Below are 17,397 nucleotides of genomic sequence, written 5' to 3' on the forward strand. Positions count from 1 at the left end.
AAATAAAAGAAGACAGAAAAACAAAGTCCGATACTCCCCCGCCGCAGGGACTACAACTCCCACAATGCCCCGCGCAGGCGGGGGGCGGGCAGGGGCCGTGGCCGCGCGCTGATTGGCTGCGGGGCGGGTCTGTAAAGGCGGAGGGCGCGCGGAGCGAGCGCCATTTTGGCCTCGTGGTCGGGAGTGAGGAGGACTCGCCTGCGGCCGCTGCACTTCGCTGGGTGAGTTGGCGGGGGGGCGGCGAGAGCGGGGTCTGGGGATCCCCTCGGGGGCTGCGAGGAGCGCGGGTGTGGGTGGAAAGGCTGGAGGGCTCGGGAGGGTTTAGCGGGGGGGTTCGGGGGTTCCCGGGGACGTTTTGGGGGGTCCCTAAAAGGACTCGAGGGGGAGGTTGAAGGTCCCTGGAGGGTTTTCGGGGGCTCTGATGCGGGTTTTGTTTTCTGAGAAGATTTGGGGTGTCCCAGGTGGGCTTTGGGGGTCTCTGGGGAGGTTTGGGGTTCCTGGGAGGCTTTGCGGGGACCTTCGAGGCAGTTTTGGGGTCTCTGGGGGGTTTAAGGTGTCCCAGACTGTTTGGAGGGCCCGTGGGGGGGATTGGGGGTCCCTGAATGGGCTTCGGGAGTCTCAGGTGGGTTTTGTGGGTCACTGAGAGGGTTTAGGGGGTGCTGGGGAAGGATGAGGGGTCCTTGAGGAGGTTTCGATGGGTCGAGGGGGGGGATTTCAGAGGTTTTGAAAGGATTTTACAGGGTCCCCTAAAGCCCAGCAATGGGGTTCAAGGGGTCCCCTAGCCCCCAGGGGAGGGGTCCTAGGGATGCCCCCCAAAATCCGGGGTGGGAGATGTACCACATCCAGGTAAGGGGATCCCAGTGCCCCCAGTATATCCCAGTGACTTTTCAGTGACCCTCAGTATGGCCCAGTAACCCCCTAAGTGACCATCCAGTGTGTCCCAGTGACCTCCCACTGCCCCCCAGTATGGCCCAGTGATCCTGCAGTGAGCACCCAGTAACCCCCAGTATGGCCCAGTAACCTGCCAGTGTCTCCCCGTGTGCCTTGGCAATCCCCCAGTAACTCCCCAGTTCTCTGCCAGTGCCCCCCAGTGTGCCCCAGTTCCCCTCCAGTCCCTCCCAGTGCCCTCCCAGTGTCCCTCAGTAACCCCCCAGTCCTCCCATTGCTCTCTGGTTCCCCCCAGTGTGTCCCAGTATCCCCCAGTAATCACCCAGTGCCCCACAAAGCCCCCAGACTGTCCCCAGATGCCCTTGGGCTTTCTATGGGAGGGGGAGCATTTTTGGGGTCAGAGGATCCAGAGAAGAGCAGCGAGGCTGGGGAAGGGAGTGGAGCACAAGTGGTGTGAGGAGAGGCTGAGGGAGCTGGGGGTGTTGAGGCTGGAGAAGAGGAGGCTCAGGGGAGACCTCCTTGGCCTTTCTGTGAGCATGGCAGGGAGGGGGAATGATTTTGGTGTCAGAGGGTCCAGGGGGGGCTCCTGGGGTGAGATGGAAGGTTGGGGACATCAGGGTTGGGGTTTGGGGACAGTGGGGTGGGGTATGGGGACAGTGGAATTGGGGAGCCTGAAATGGGGGGGCGCAGAGAAGGGGAAGCTTGGACAGTGGGGACACCTGGGATCCCTGGGACAACAAAGTGGAAACCGTGGAAAGGGAGAATGTCTGGGAATGTGGCACCCTGAAGGTGAGAGTCAGAGGAGAAGGGACTCTTGGAACCCCCAACACCCCAGAGGAGTCAGAGGGTCAATCAGGGGAGACCCCTTGAACCCCAGAGGGAAGAGACCAGAGAGGAGGAATGTCTGGGAGAATTTTTTTGCGCTACATGTTCATAGTTTGGAATATTTTTTGGCTTAACTGTAACTTTTAGCAGTTTGGGGGGGTGAGGGTCTTCTTGCTATTGTCTGAATCTTGGTGTTTTGGAGTGTTTTATGGTCACAGGATGCCTGGTGAGCTCTAGAGATAGACTTGGGCAGGAGGAACCCCCAAGCCAACGTGCTCAGCCCTTGTTTTCCCCCTATCAGGATTTGTCCTTCCCAAAGCTTGGGCGGATGGAGGAGGAGGCTGCGAGGAAGAGGAAGATGCCTTGGGCCCCCCAGGCAGGTGAGGAGGAAGTCAGTGTCCCTTTGGGCGGGTGTTGTGCTGGCTCTGTCAGCCCAGCATGGCCCCGGCTGCAGGACAACCCCGCTGGCGCCGCTGTCCTGCCGGGGCCGGAGTTGGGGGGATGTCCTTGGGCTTCCCTGTGGGCCGGAGGCAAATCCCCTGCCTGTCCTTCTTGCTTCCTGCCCCAGGCCCGGAGCTGAGGAGGGAGAGCCCGGAGGACAAATCCCCCCGTGAGACCCTGGTGGGAGAGGCCGTTTTGAAGGGCTCCCCGGCGCAAGAAGGCAGCAGGGAGGAAAAGGGCCGGAGATCCCCCCGCAGGAGGGGCTCCAAAGCCAGCCCAGGGTGCTCTGAGGAGGAAAGAGCCAGCCTGTGCTGGGAAGGCGGATGGAGCTTGAGGGGGAGCTCTGACCTGGTGGAGTCTGATCAGCCTCCCAGCAGGGAGAAACCCTTCCAGTGCTTGGAATGTGGGAAGAGCTTTGGGAAGAGCTCCCACCTGCTCAGACACCAGCACATCCACACTGGGGAACGGCCCTACACGTGTAGGGAATGTGGGAAGAGCTTCCGCCAGAACTCCCACCTGATCCGACACCAGCGCATCCACACTGGTGAACAACCCTACCCATGTGGGGAATGTGGGAAGAGCTTCAAGGACAGCTCCACCCTCCGCATCCACTGGCGCATCCACACTGGAGAACGGCCCTACAAGTGCTTGGAATGTGGGAAGAGGTTTATGACCAGCTCACATCTTCTCCAACATGAGCAGACACACACGGATGAGAGGCCCTTCCGCTGCACCGACTGCGGGAAGGGCTTCAACCGGAACTTCACCCTCATCAGGCACCAGTGCATCCACACTTGGGAGAAACCGTACAAGTGTGGGGAGTGTGGGAAGAGCTTCACCCACAACTCTAACTAGACCAGACACCAATGGACCCACCAATAAGAGAAGCCCTTCCAGTACCTCGAGTGCAGGAAGTCCTTCACTACTGGTAGTTTTAGTGTTTCTATTGTGCAGTAAATAATCCTGATGAAGATCTTTTGTCTGGTCATTTGTAACCCTAAATAACTCATTTGTATCAATAGATTTGATTTGCCATCATTAAAAGCTGGGTGACCTAAGTGTTTCAGTCAGACCTCTGTAATTCCTCTAAATTAAACTGTTGGCATAATCCAAGGCTGAGATTGGATCCTGCAGCCCCAAGCACCCCACAGGAAGTTGGAAGCTCAAGGTTCACCCCCCCCTTTCGCAGCCCCCTGTGCCCAAAGACCCCCATGGGACTGCCAGACCTACCAGACTATCCTCTCTTTACACCCTTCTCCCTGTTCCTCCCACTTTCCCATTGTCCCCTCAATCCCCAGTTTCCCTCCAAAACAGTTTTGGGGTCCCAACCCCCACTTTTCGCCCTCTCTCCTGTGGGTGCTGAAGGAGAAAATGAGGCTGCACACACAGAGTTCCATTTTGGGAGTTGTCCTCCCATCTTTCCAGTGTCCCCCTTTCATGGGGGTTCCTTTGGAAACAGCGCCTGGGCTTTGTCTTTTAGTCCACCGGAATTCCCAGCATGACCCCAAAGCAGTGTCCTGATCCCACACATTCCCCTCCCCTCATGTACTGGCTGTGTTCAGCCACCAGAGAAAAAAATCAGGCTACCATGCAGAGCGTTCCAAGTGGTTTCCACTTTGGCAAACAGCACTCTCTGGATGGAAAACACCAGTCAAGGCCAAAACACTCTTTTTGGATTCTGATTAACTGAGTGCAGCTGTTGCTGACTTAACTTGTTCCCACATAAATTCTCAGGGTTCCTTTGCTTCCAGGAGGCCCCACATGTCACAATGGCCCCTGGATTCCATGAACTTCCAGAGTCTCCAAAGGTTCCTTTAGTTCCATGAGGCCCTGCAGTCCCAAAATGCCCTTTGGATTCTCGGAGATTTCCCATTGTCCCAGGGTCCCTTGTGCTTCAGAAGGAGCTGCAGTGGGACAGTGGCCCCTTGGTTCCGTGAGCTCTGCAGTGTTCCAGGAATCCTTGGGTTCCAGGAGAGCCTGCAGTTTCACAAGGAGCACTTGAATGCAGGAGGTTCTGCAGGGTCCCAGTGGCCCCTGGATTCTGGGAGGTTCAGAAATATCTCAGGGCTCCCTTGGTTCCAGCAGGTTCGACAGTGTCCCAGAATTCCTTTGATTTCATGTGGTCCTGCATTATCCCAGAATATGATGGATGTGATGTCATAGGGGAGATGTGATGTCACAGGAAGGATGTGATGTCACAAGGTAGTTGTGCTGTCATAGCAGAGATGTGATGTCGTATGATGGCTGTGATGTCATAGGGGACATGTGATGTCACATGAAGGATGTGATGTCATGGGCAGGTGTGATGTGTCAGGAAGGATGTGATGTCATATGATGGATGTGACGTCATAATAGAGATGTGATGCCATATGATGGATGTGATGTCATAAGAGAGATGTGACGTCATAAGAGAGATGTGATGTCATATGGTTGTGATGTCATATGGGAGATGTGATGTCACAGGAAGAGGGTGATGTCATACGCAAACTGTGATGTCACAAGAAGAATGTGATGTAACAGGGAGGATGTGTTGTCACGGGGGGGCTGTGATGTCATGGAGATGATGTGATGTCACAGGGCAGGCCATGATGTCAAAGGGAGGATATGATATCTCAGGAGAGGTAAGATGTCATATGATGGATGTGACATCATAGGGAAGCCTTGATGACACAGGGATGATATGATGTCACAGGGCAGGACGTGATGTGAGAGGGATGATATGATATCACAGGAGAAACGTGATGTCACAAGAAAGATGTGATGTCATAGGGGAGCTGTGATGCCATGTGGAGGAGTGATGTTATATGATAATTGTGAAGTCATAGGGGAGGATGTAATGTCACAGGAAGGGTGTGATGTCACAGGGGAGGACCTGATGTCACAGGGAGGACCTGATGTCACAGGGAGGATGTCATGTCACAGGAAGCATGTGATGTCACAGGGAGGATGTGATGTCACAGGAGAGCTGAAATGTCACAGAGGAGGATGTGATGTCATCGGAGACATGTGATGTTACAGAGGAAGATGTGATGTCACAGGGGTGTGTGATGTCACAGAGGAAGATGTGATGCAACAGGGGGGATGTGATGTCACAGATAAGCATGTGACGTCATAGGAGACATGTGATGTCACAGAGGAGGATGTGATGACACAGGGGAGCTGTGATGTCACAGAGGAGGATGTGATGTCATAGGAGAGCTGTGATGTCACAGAGGAGGATGTGATGTCACAGGAGAACTGTGGTGTCGTAGGAGAGCTGTGATGTCACAGAGGAGGCTGTGATGTCACAGGGAGCTGTGATGTCACAGAAGAGGATGTTATTTCACGGAGGAGGATGTGATGTCATAGGAGACATGTGATGGCACAGAGGGGGATGTGATGTCACAGGGAGCTGTGATGTCGCAGAGCAAAAGTTGATGTCAGAGGGGAGGATGCGATGTCACAGAGGAGGATGTGATGTCACAGGGAGCTGCGATGTCACAGAGGAGGATGTGACGTCACAGGAGACATGTGATGTCACAGAGGAGGATGTGATGTCACAGAGGAGGATGTGAGGACATAGGAGACATGCGATGTCACAGAGGAGGATGTTATGTCACAGAGGAGGATGTGATGTCAGAGAGGAACTGTGATGTCACAGAGGAGGATGTGATGTCATAGGAGACATGTGATGTCACAGAGGAGGATGTGATGTCATAGGTGACATGCGATGTCACAGAGGAGGATGTGACGTCATAGGAGACATGTGATGTCACAGAGGAGGATGTGATGTCACAGAGGAGGATGTGAGGACATAGGAGACATGCGATGTCACAGAGGAGGATGTGACGTCATAGGAGACATGTGATGTCACAGAGGAGGATGTGATGTCACAGAGGAGGATGTGAGGACATAGGAGACATGTGATGTCACAGAGGAGGATGTTATGTCACAGAGGAGGATGTGATGTCAGAGAGGAACTGTGATGTCACAGAGGAGGATGTGATGTCATAGGAGACATGTGATGTCACAGAGGAGGATGTGATGTCATAGGTGACATGCGATGTCACAGAGGAGGATGTGACGTCATAGGAGACGTGATGTCACAGAGGAGGATGTGATGTCACAGAAGAGGAGGATGTGAGGACATAGGAGACATGCGATGTCACAGAGGAGGATGTGATGTCACAGTGGAGGATGTGATGTCACAGCAAGGATGTGATGTCACAGGAGAGCTGTGCTGTCGTAAGAGAGCTGTGATGTCAGAGAGGAGGGATGTAATGGCACAGAGGGGGATGTGATGTCACAGGGGAGCTGTGATATCACAGAGGAAAAGTTGATGTCAGAGAGGAGGATGTGACATCATAGGAGACATGCGATGTCACAGAGGAGGATGTGATGTCACAGAGGAGGATGTTCACAGAGGACACAGGGAGCTGTGATGTCACAGAGGAGGATGTGACGTCATAGGAGAGCTGTGATGTCACATAGGAGGATGTGATGTCACAGGAAGGATGTGATGTCACAGGAGAGCTGTGCTGTTGTAAGAGAGCTGTGATGTCACAGAGGAGGGTGTGATGTCATTGGAGACATACGATGTCACAGAGGAGGATGTGATGTCACAGAGGAGGATGTGATGTTACAGGGAAACTGTGATGTCACAGAGGAGGATGTGATGTCATGAAAGAGCTGTGATGGCACAGAGGAGGATGTGATGTCACAGAGGAGGATGTGATGTCAGCGGGGTTGTGATGTCACAGAGGCGGATGTGATGTCATAGGAGACATGCAATGTCACACACAAGGATGTGATGTCACAGGGGAGCTGTGATGTAACAGAGGAGGATGTGATGTCATAGGAGAGCTGTGGTGTCGTAGGAGAGCTGTGATGTCACAGAGGAGGATGTGATGTCACAGGGAGCTGTGATGTCACAGAGGAGGATGTGATGTCATAGGAGACATGCGATGTGATGTCACAGGGGAGCTGTGATGTAACAGAGGAGGATGTGATGTCACAGGACAACTGTGGTGTCGTAGGAGAGCTGTGATGTCACAGAGGAGGATGTGATGTCACAGGGAGCTGTGATGTCACAGAGGAGGATGTGATATCATAGGAGACATGCGATGTCACAGAGAAGGATGTTATGTCACAGGGGAACTGTGATGTCACAGAGGAGTATGTGATGTCAGAGAGGAAGTGTGATGTCACAGAGGAGGATATGATGTCATAGGAGACGTGATGTCACAGAGGAGGATGTGATGTCACAGGTAAACTGTGATGTTGGAGAGGAGGATGTGATGTCATGGGAGAGCTGTGATGTCACAGAGGAGGATGTGATGTCACAGAGGAGGATGTGATGTCACAGAGGAGGATGTGATGTCACCGGGGAGGATGTGATGTCATAGCAGACATGTGATGTCACAGAGCGGGATGTTATCCCTTGATGTCACAGGGGAGCTGTGATGTCACAGAGGAGGATCTGATATCATAGGCAGCTCTGATGTCACAGCGGGGCATGCGATGCCACAGAGGAGGATATGATATCACAGGAGCATCTGATGTCACAGGAATGATGTGATTTCACAGGGGAGATGCGATGTCACAGAGAAGGATGTGATGTCATGGGAAGGATGTGATGCCACAAAGGGGGATGTTATGTAAGAGGGAAGGATGTGATGTCACAGAGGGGGATGTGATGTCACAGAGGGGGATGTGATGTCACATTGGAGCTGTGATGTCACGGGAGTGGTGTGATATCATGTTATAGATGAGCTGTGATGTCACAGAGGAGGATGTGATGTCATATGATAGATGTGACTCAGGGAGGAGCCGAGGTTGGGGAGGGCAAAACCGGCCCCAGATTGGATTGGGAATGGGGACCCCCCCTGCGTTCCCCTGTGTCAACCTGCTCTGGGGGGCTTTGGGAGGGCACCTCCCCCTCAATGGGCATCCAGCTCACTTTAAAGGTGCCAGGACCACCCCACAGACCCCCAAGGACCCCCTAAATCCATCCAGAGCCCACCCAGGACCCCCTCAATCCCCTTTTCTGGGGGACCTTTAGGGGCACTGGTGGCTGAGCTGGGCAGCAAAGTTCATACCTGTCTACAGCCTGACTCACTGAAATGCTGATTTTAAAGCACAGAAAGGAGAAGCTTGAGGCAGTTTGTTGAAGGCACAAGGACTGATTTCTCATGTATTTTAATTACTTCTGAAATGCTTCAAAGTCTGGTTTTCAGGGGTTTATTTAATTTGGCAAGTTCTTGGGGGTTTCTTGGGCTTTTCTTTGTGTGTGGGCTGGGTGGGTTGGTTGTTTTTACAGTTACTTGTCTCATATACTTGGTGCTTTTCCCAGGAGAACATTGATTTGTGTAGAGACAAAATCACTGGAGAATATCTTAATCTGGGGATAAAAATACTCCCCTGGGAAGGATGCAGGATGAGTTGGTATTATTTATTTAAGAGTTTCAGGCCCACAACAAGCAGTTTCAGCCAAATTTTCTAAGTGATTGAGGAACCCTTTTCTCCAAATGTGCTCCCCTGAGGTAGTTTCAAATCCCCAGTTGTGATTCAGTTTTCTGGAATGATTCTAAATGAATTAAATGCTTTTTTTGGCCATCATCTAGGCAACTGCTGCCATGGATAACATCAATTGTAAGAAGGTAGAAGAGAAGGACATGAAAGGGCCACCTGTGAGCAAAAGGTATTTTTCATTTTCAGGAGTCTCTGAATTTTTGTTACTAGTTTTCTGTTTCTGTGGAAGAGTTCAGTGTCCTCCCTCCTGGGAGGGATGGGAACAAATGATTAAACGTGGAAAATGTTCCGTTCCAACACTGCAAAATGCAATTTGTCCAGATGATCTAAAGATGTCCAGATTATCGAAAACCTTCCATATTTTTGTTTTCAGGGAGAGAAAAATATTTGATGAAGAAATCCAGCAAAGGCAAAAGTGCAAGGCCAAGCCTCAGCCTGAAGAGAGCTGAGGGGTGGCACTGGTGGCCCCAGAATTACATAGGGAAAATAAGAAACACAGGAATTTTGGGGTGGGATTGAGCCATTTTCAGTGGGATTGATCCACTTTGAGGTGACAGGTTGAACCCTCTTGACTTTTGGGATGCAGAGCTGGGAGAGACTGGAATGTTAATGGTCCATGGCTCCAACACTCTCCAGTTGCAGAAGCAGTGGGGGCTTTGCTGCCCAAGGGCAATGGAACCGCCCGGGGCAGAGGGGGGAACACCCACCCCTGGAGGGGACAGGCTGGGCTTGGAGCCAGAGAGGGGAAGTGCTATTTTTGTGTTTTTATATCACTATGGACAGGAGCCAAAACTGCCCCAAACCTACTTTACATGGAGACAAAATTGTTCTAAACTAAACCCTACATATATAGATAAATATAGACATAGATATAGATAAACTAACTCTAATCTGCCCCAAGGGATCAGTTAAGAAGACCCTGAATCACCCTCACTGTCAGGGGGGTCGGGACAGGGGCTGGACAGGGGGGAAGCTTCTGGCACCTGATCACAGACCCCACCCCTGGAGCCCCCCAGGAACCAAAACATGGCCATCTAAACCCCAATACACTGCCCAGCATGGACCACCTGGACCGTGGGTCACCAGGTCTGTGCCCAAGGTGGGTCCCTGTGGATCATCCAATGGGGGTCCTCCGATGGCTGATGGAGTTGGAGCAGCAGCCAAAGCTCTTCCCGCAGTCGGGGAACTCGAAGGGCTTCTCTTACTGTGGGTCCCTTGGTGTGAGGTTGTGGTGGTTTGAAACTCCCCAAATCTAATTTTTAAGTTCAAGCCCCCCTCCCACAGTTTGCCCCTGTGAGAGGGTTTAGTGATGGTATGGACTTGATATCTTTTTCACCCCATGTGGAGAGTTTTCAGACCATCAAAACCATTTGTTATTGGGGGAAGGGGAAAATATTTACAAAGGTTTATTTATACCCACCTATATATTGACATTAAATTAAATTTCTCCTCTTCTTCAATAAAAGTCCAAGAAGAAAAGAGTCTTTTTATCACTTCTCAGGCCACAGTTCCTTCATTTCAGGTTTTTGTGGCACTGCTTAGTGCCCTCCATTTTTCCCAAGGGCAGCAGATTTAAATATAGCAGTTAGGATTTTTGTTCTTACTTTGTGGAAATTTCAACCCTGAGCCCGAGCCTTCGGGGAATTTCCTTGTAGATCTTCACACCTGTTGGGTTAGAACATTGAAGGCAGCTTTCAGTTCAGTCTTACCAAAGCTCTTCTGCCCTGTCTCAGCTCAGTAGCAGAATAGAAGCAGCAGCAGCAGCAGCAGAGGGCACGGCCACCTCCTCCGCATTCCGTCCTGGCTCAGCTCTCAGGACAACTCCGGGTTTTCAGCTCCTTTCTCCCTCTCTCCAGCTGCTGCTGCATTTCGGGACTCCCTGAGGGTTTGGAAGTCCACCCCTTCTCTTCAAGGAGTCTCTGGGGTTTGGGAAAGTAATACAGTCTTACCCCAAAGCAGCTCTGTTGAGTTTTCCTCTGGTTTGTTGCCAGCTCTCCCTCCTGCAGGAACATCTCTGCGTCTCTCAGCTGGCTTCACGTTATCTCGTTGCTCCTGGCTACCTTTTGGCTTTCAGCCACTGTTGTCTCTGTTCAGGACTGCTCCACTGCCGCTTTCAGTGTCTTCTGCTGCTGCTGACAGTGAGGAAACTTTTCCAGCCCTTGATTACAGGACCCGGTCCAGCACTGACACTATACCAGGTCTCCCGTGACCTCAGCTGGGGGCTGGGCCCTTGGCCCCCAGAGGGGCTCACTGGCCCCCTGCTTCCTCATGGCTCAGTCATGGCTACCCTCCTTCTACACTGCCTTCACCACCTTCTCTTCCGTTTCTGTGGGTGTGTAATTCCCGTAGGGTGCACGTGGACTATTGATTGGTCCAGTATTATCAGTGGGGCAAACCATTACTGCCTCAGAGAAAAGATTTTTCAAACCACCACAGCTGCTCGCTAACACAGCATAGGCTAAAGCTGTAACTTGCCTCTCAGTCCTTAGAAATTGCTCTGTTTCGTCAGCAGCTGCCACGATGTAGAATAGCGAGCTGCTTCATCATATCTTTTTGTGATTTTTTCCCCTAACTGTTCCTTTATAGCGTCCCAAATGGACCCCTCAAAGGCAGCTTTAGCTGTGGGGATTAGTACCCCTTTAAGGGCTTTTTCGTCATAATTAGAATCTCTCTCAGAGAGAATTAAATAAAGGAGCGTTTGCACTGCCTCTTCTTTTGAAAGAGCAGACCCTGTTCTCCTTTCTTCAGCCGACTCACCTGACCAGGGCAGGATTTCTCTTGTACTGCTGCAGCTGTTTTCTCGCAGCGCCGGGGGACACGCCACCTCCAACGGCTGCTTCTCCCAACTCCTCCTGTTCGCCTCACGTCCCTCGGAACTCGGTGAAGAAGAAGTCCCTGCTACGGGCACCAGATATCGATGAGGAGGTACAGAGACAGAGCAACACGACCAATGTGATCAAAGCAATGTCCGATTTATTATTTAAAGCAGTTAACTTTTATACAGTTTAGTTTGCTCAGGGTACATGCTCACAACAAGGTGATTGGACAGCTCAGTCTGCGCACGCCTCTCATGCTCTCAGTTTATTGGATCTGAGGCTCTGTCCATGCGACCTGAAATCATCCTTGGCATAAAAAGCTCTTTCTAATTAATATGCTTTTAGGGGTGTTCCTAAATCTGCAGGTGTTTCATTATCTCCAGTTTCTCAAGGCTTTCTTACTATAAACATATTACGTTCTCAAACCTTATAATTAGACACACAGCTAACAAGTATAAATATCACATATTTTCACACAGTCTATAAGTATAAACAATACAGCTTGTCACTTCCATGGCAAGAAAGGCATACAGAGTGCAGGAAAAATTGTTCAGAGAAATCTCTCTGTTCTGGCGACACACATATGTCAAAATGAGCAGATACATTTATTGCACGTTAGCTCATTAACTATTAATAATTATTAGTGCTACTGTTATTGCTGAAAGAGCAAAAATTCCAGACTGCAGCTGGCTTTAAGTTATTGCATTCTTTAACATGCTCTGCCTTCAAATCAAAGCACACCTAGTGATGGTCAGACAGATGTCTCTGCACTCTCAAAATGTTTGGACAATTTTTAGCTCGAATCCTCTCTCCCCTCACCCATAACACAAGAACTGCAGAGACTACAATACCTATTTCCTATGTCCTTATGCTCACATGTGCATATGCAGGTCACAATATATAGTCAAATCACAATTGCTATGGATATTATTAATGTGTCAAACTCTGGGGTTTATTAATTGAGACAGGGAAGCAGATATGTTTCTGAATGTTAGTTCTTTCTCTGTGTCCACACAATCCCACACACCTCAAGCCCTGCACTCACAGAATATATTGGCACTGGTGGGGCTTCTCTTACTGGTGGGTCCGTTGGTGTGAGGTCAAGGTAGAGCTCTGGGCAAAGCTCTTCCCACACTCCCCACACTTGAAGGGCCTCTCCCCGGTGTGGATGCGCCTGTGCCTGAGGAGGGTGGAGTTCCGGTTGAAGCCCTTCCCGCAGTCGGTGCAGCGGAAGAGCCTCTCATCCGTGTGTGTCTGCTCATGCGTGTAGAGATTGGAGCTGGTCATAAACCTCTTCCCACATTCCAAGCACTTGTAGGGCCGTTCCCCGGTGTGGAGGCGTTGGTGGGAGCGGAGGGTGGAGCTCTGCCTGAAGCTCTTCCCACATTCCCCACACGTGTACGGCTGTTCCCCAGTGTGGATGTGCTGGTGGGTGCGGAGGTTGGAGCTGTCACTGAAGCTCTTCCCACATTCCTCACATGTGTAGGGCCGTTCCCCACTGTGGATGCGCTGGTGGGTGAGGAGATCAGAGTTGTCTCTGAAGCTCTTCCCACATTCCCTACACATGTAGGGCCGTTTCCCTGTGTGGAGCTGCTGGTGCCGGATCAGGTGGAAGCTGTTCCTGAAACTCTTCCCACATTCCAAGCACTGGAAGGGCTTCTTTCTAGTGGGATGTTGCCTTGGGACCACGACTTTGGAGTTCCTGCTCAAGCTCCTGCCACCTTCCCGGCACAGGCTGGCTCTTTCCTCCTCAGAGCACCCTGGGCTGGCTTTGGAGCCCCTCCTGCGGGGGGATCTCCGGCCCTTTTCCTCCCCGCTGCCTTCCTGCGCCGGGGAGCCCTTCAAAACGGCCTCTCCCACCAGGGTCTCACGGGGGGATTTGTCCTCCGCGCTCTCCCTCCTCAGCTCGGGGCCTGGGGCAGGAAGCAAGAAGGACAGGCAGGGGATTTGCCTCCGGCCCACAGGGAAGCCCAAGGACATCCCCCCAACTCCGGCCCCGGCAGGACGGCGGCGCCAGTGGGGTTGTCCTGCAGCCGGGGCCATGCTGGGCTGACAGAGCCAGCACAACACCCGCCCAAAGGGACACTGACTTCCTCCTCACCTGCCTGGGGGGCCCAAGGCATCTTCCTCTTCCTCCCAGCCTCCTCCTCCATCCGCCCAAGCTTTGGGAAGGACAAATCCTGATGGGGGGGAAAACAAGGGCTGAGCGCGTTGGCTTGGGGGTTCCTCCTGCCCAAGTCCATCTCTAGAACTCACCGGGCATCCTGTGACCATAAAAACCTCCAAAACACCAAGATTCAGTCCAGAAAAACCCAAACCACTGAGATTTAAGCAGATTCAGCCCAAAAAAATGTGTTTAATTGGGAGGATGATGGAAGTGAGGTCATTTCATGAGCACTTGATTGAGTTGCTATATTCTAATCAAAAGCTGTATTAATGTAGTGTCATTTAAAACTTTCCAGGGCTGTTACTGGAGGTTCTCTGGCCCCCTGCCAGTTCAAGGCTGTTTCTCCAAACCACCAAACCAAGTGTGCCAAACGCCCTGGTTGGTCAGTGCCGGCTGGGGGAGCGGGCACTCGGTGAGGGGATGAGAAAACTGCACCCGGGGCTGGGCTGAAAGAGGCTTCAGCACCACTTCTGATGGCCCAGGGGCAGCATCTGGCTTCTCCCAAACAGAGACATGGCACTTGTTCCTCTGCATGGAGTCAAGGGCAGGAGCGTGACTCCTGCTGCATGGATGGAATGGCAGAGGATCCCTTGGGTCCCCAGGATGGATCAGCACTCAGGGACTCAAACTGCCTTTGGGCTCAGGATGCAGCTGCCAGCACAGATTTCACTGCAAAGTCTGCAGTGAGTCAAGCTCTGGAGAGGAGATTGTGCCCCATGGATGGGGTTGCGGAGGTTCCCTCAGGTCCCCAGCAGGATTTAGCAACCAGGAATAGACACAAAAGGTCCCCCTGAAAATTTCAGGGAGACTGTCTTGTAGGGAGGGAACAGTGTCACCCCACCAGGGCAGGGCTGGCAAGTGGGAGGCTGCTCCAGGGCTCTGCAAGAGGCCTCGTGCTCTGCTCGGCCCCAGCACTGCCTGGTCCCAACACCCCCGGCTGCCCCCGGCCCTGGGCAGCTCTGCTGCCACAGGCTGTGCCCTCACCGTGGCCCTGCAATGGCCCTGCCTGTCCCTCACCCGTGGCCCTGCCCGTGGTCCTGTCCCTTGGCTCTCTCTCTGCCAGCTCAGTGTGGGGCACACGGGCTGGGGGTCCCTCCCAAGCCCCCCGGGCAGCCGGTGTTGGCTGGGGGGATGTGAGGGCTGGGCCTGCTCAGCACAGCCCCGGCCTCGTGCCCAGCGCCTCTTTCCTGACCCACACAAGAGCTTCCCGGCCCCCCCAGGGCTCCCCTGCTGCTGCCTCTGCTCCTGGCCCTGCCTTTGCTGCTCCCTTGGCTGGGGCAGTGGCTGCAGGGGGGGATGGCAGCAGCTTCAGCTCCACGGCACTTCCTGGGGGGAGCTCAGCCCGGGGGGGACGGGCAGGGACCTGATGGGGATGGACAGGGGCCCAGCAGGGACAGCCAGGGCCTGCAGGGGAAGGCACAGGCACAACCTGGCCCCCCACACTGCCAGGGCTGTCTCTGCTCCTCCTTGCAGGCTCCGTGGCCAGGCACAGTTTGTGTTCCTGGGTGCCCACCATCTCAGCACTTGGAGACGCTCAAATCAGCGCCCGCAGCTCTGCAGCAAAGCCCCAGCTCACCTGGCACACAGGGGATGGACACAGCACCTGCTCGGGGATGGGCACACACAGCTTTGTCTCTTCCCCACCACAGGGCTCTCCTTCCTCAGCAGCACCTCTGCCTTGCACTTATTCTCAGCCTCACCTCAGGGACAGCTCTGGGCTCACCTCCGCGCCACTTCTCAGCCTCACCTCAGGGCCTGGGCTCAAGGACAGGAACCTGCAGGGAGGGGACATCAGGTGCAAGCTCAGGGCTGCCTGCTTGCACTGGCCTCTGGGCTTCTTTCTCCTTCTACAACCAGCCCACAACTCAGCCTGCTTTTCTAACACCACACATTTACACACTAACCTTGCAGATAGATATGGACAGACATCTCTATCACCCTGGGGATGGAGCCTCAAGCATGTGCTGCCACAGGAATGGCAATCACAGAATCACAGAATCAGCCACGTTGGAAAAGACCTCCGAGATCATCAAGTCCAACCCTGGATCCAACCCCGCTGTGCTTCCCAGACCATGGCACTGAGGCCACATCCACTCTCACCTTCAACACCTCCAGGGACGCTGACTCCACCCCCTCCCTGCCCAGCCCATTCCAAGGCCTCATTACTCTCTCTGCAAAAAATTGCTTCCTAATATCGAACCTAAACCTCCCCTGGCACAGCTCCAGACCCAGCCCTCTTGTCCTACTGCTGCTTCCTGGCAGAACAGTCCCACTCCCACCTGGATCCAACCTCCTGGCAGGGACTTGCAGACAGTCAGGAGGTCTCCCCTGAGCCTCCTCTTCTCCAGCCTCAACATCCCCAGCTCCCTCAGCCTCTCCTCACACCACTTGTGCTCCACTCCCTTCCCCAGCCTCGCTGCTCTTCTCTGCTCCTGCTCCAGCCCCTCCAGGGCCTTCCTCAACTCAGGGGCCAGAGCTGGACACAGCACTCCAGGGGTGGCCTCACCAGCGCTCACTCCAGCCCAACAATCCCTTCCCTGCTCCTGCTGACACACTCTTCCTCACACAGGCCACCAGCCATTGGCCCTCTTGGCCACCTGGCCACACTCTGCCTCCTCTTCAGCTCCCTGTCCATCCCCACTCCCAGCTCCCTTTCTGCCTGCCTGCTCTCCAGACACTCTGGCCCCAGCCCAGGGGGCTGACGGGGCTTCTTGTGGCCAAAGGGCAGGACCCGGCCCTTGGCCTGCTGGAACCTCATCCCCTTGCAATCAGCCCATGGATCCAGCTGGGCCAGGTCCCTCTGCAGAGCCCTCCTGCCTTCCAGCACATCAACACACCCCCAGCTTGGGGTCACCTGCACATTTGCTGATGAAATGCCTGGTTCTGCAGCAGCTGCAGATGCTCAAGGGGCAGCAGGACCAAGTCAGGGGCCTGGGGGATTTGGGGCTCAGGAGGGGCCTGGGGGAGCTGGGGAGGGGCTTTTGGGATTGGGGGGACAGACCAGGACAGACCAGTACAGACCAGGACAGATCAGCACAGACCAGTACCTCCTCACTGCTCCCAGGATCTCTCCTGGAGCTGGGCCACGTTGTCCCGGGACACCTGAGCCCCCCCCAGTGCCCTCCCAGTACAGCCCAGTGCCCCCAGTACAGCCCACTGTGTTCCTGTCCCAGGGTGCCGGGTGATCCCTCTTAGAGGGGGGTTGGAAGGGATTTGAGGTGGGGACTTGGGGAGATTTGGGGGGATCTGGGGGGGCGGTTGGATGGGGATTTGGGGGGGTTTTAGGGGCTTTGTGTGAATTTGGGGGAGTTAAAAGGGTCTTGGGGGCATTGGGGGGGTCAAAAGTATCTGGGGGGAAGGAGATTAAAGGAAAAAAAGGGGAGTTGGGGGACATTTGAGGGGGTTAATGGGGCCTAGAAGGGGAGAGGAGGGCCTACACCAAGAGCAGGTGAGTCCTGAGATCCCCCTCGTGTCCCCAAGACCCTTTCGGTGTGCCCAGTTCCCCCCTTGGCATCCCCAATTCCACTGTCCTCAAACCCCATCCCTGATGTCCCCAACCCTCCATCTCACTCCAGGAACCCCCCCTGGACCCTCTGACCAAAAACACTCCTCCCCCCCTCACAGAAAGGCCAAGGACATCTGGGGACATGTTGGGGACAGTTGGGGGGGTTTGGGGGGCACTGGGGGATTACTGGGGGATACTGGGACACACTGGGGGGAACCAGGGGGCACTGGGAGGGACTGGGGGGT

At 53.7% G+C, this 17,397-nt stretch overlaps 2 pseudogenes; one reads left to right on the forward strand and one right to left on the reverse strand.

Annotated features, from left to right (window-relative positions):
- Positions 1–17,397, forward strand: part of LOC127474815 (zinc finger protein 208-like) — a 1,262,639-nt pseudogene that overhangs the window by 363,145 nt on the left and 882,097 nt on the right.
- Positions 11,618–17,397, reverse strand: part of LOC127474817 (zinc finger protein 850-like) — a 594,864-nt pseudogene continuing 589,084 nt past the window's right edge.

This window comes from Manacus candei, unplaced genomic scaffold (assembly GCF_025592945.1).
Source record: "Manacus candei isolate 608988 ecotype Guabito, Panama unplaced genomic scaffold, ASM2559294v1 h1tg000045l, whole genome shotgun sequence".
Classification (NCBI taxonomy): Eukaryota; Metazoa; Chordata; class Aves; order Passeriformes; family Pipridae; genus Manacus; species Manacus candei.